Source organism: Borostomias antarcticus, assembly GCF_949987555.1.
Source record: "Borostomias antarcticus genome assembly, chromosome: 29".
NCBI classification, from domain to species: domain Eukaryota; kingdom Metazoa; phylum Chordata; class Actinopteri; order Stomiiformes; family Stomiidae; genus Borostomias; species Borostomias antarcticus.
The window spans coordinates 1,992,629-1,993,501 of NC_140262.1; positions in this window are offsets into that span (position 1 = coordinate 1,992,629).

Below are 873 nucleotides of genomic sequence, written 5' to 3' on the forward strand. Positions count from 1 at the left end.
TGCGTGTGCGTGTGTGTGCGACCTCCAACCTCTCCTCTTACCCTGGTCTCCTCCAGGCTGTCATCTCTCTCCACTCCCGGGGAACAGAGCATTTGTCTCGTTCTCTCTCTGGTCCTACAGAACTGAGTCATTCAATTGACAGTGTACACCACCATCCCCCCGACACACACACACACACACACACACGCGCGTGCGGGCTGTGGAGCGTGCAGCGAGCTGGCCAGGCAGCGAGGACGGGCCTGCTGATCTTCACCCACCAGTGGACAGCAGGCTGATTGCTAATCAGGATTACATCTCTCAGTCACACTCATCTCCACACACACACACACGCACGCACACACACACACACGCACGCACGCACGCATGTAGGCGCGCACACACACACACACACGGACACACACACATGCATGCCCCCCTCTGCCTCTTTTGTCCTGTGTGTGTGTGTGTCGGTGTGTCGGTGTGTGTGTCGGTGTGTGTGTGTGTGTGTGTGTCGGTGTGTGTGTGTGGGCGGGGGGCTGTGCGGGGGGCAGGTGATTAAAATCCCATTCAAGGGAAATCTGTGAGATTCACGGCGGTCAGATAGGAGAATACCCCCCCCCCCCCCCTCCTCCCTCTCTCCTGATTGGGCGGCTGAGGTGATTATTAGCTGCCCGGCCCCCGAGTCGTCTCTGATTGCACATGCACGCACAAATTGGCACAAAGTAGATTCATGAACAACATGTCGCGCCCTGACCTCTCCAGTACAACACTTTGTTACAGCCGCTGCACACACACAATCACACACACACACACACAATCAAACACACACACTCCCACGCAAACAGAAAAACACAGACACCACTCAAGAGCAGACAGGAAGGCCGCGGGTGGTTA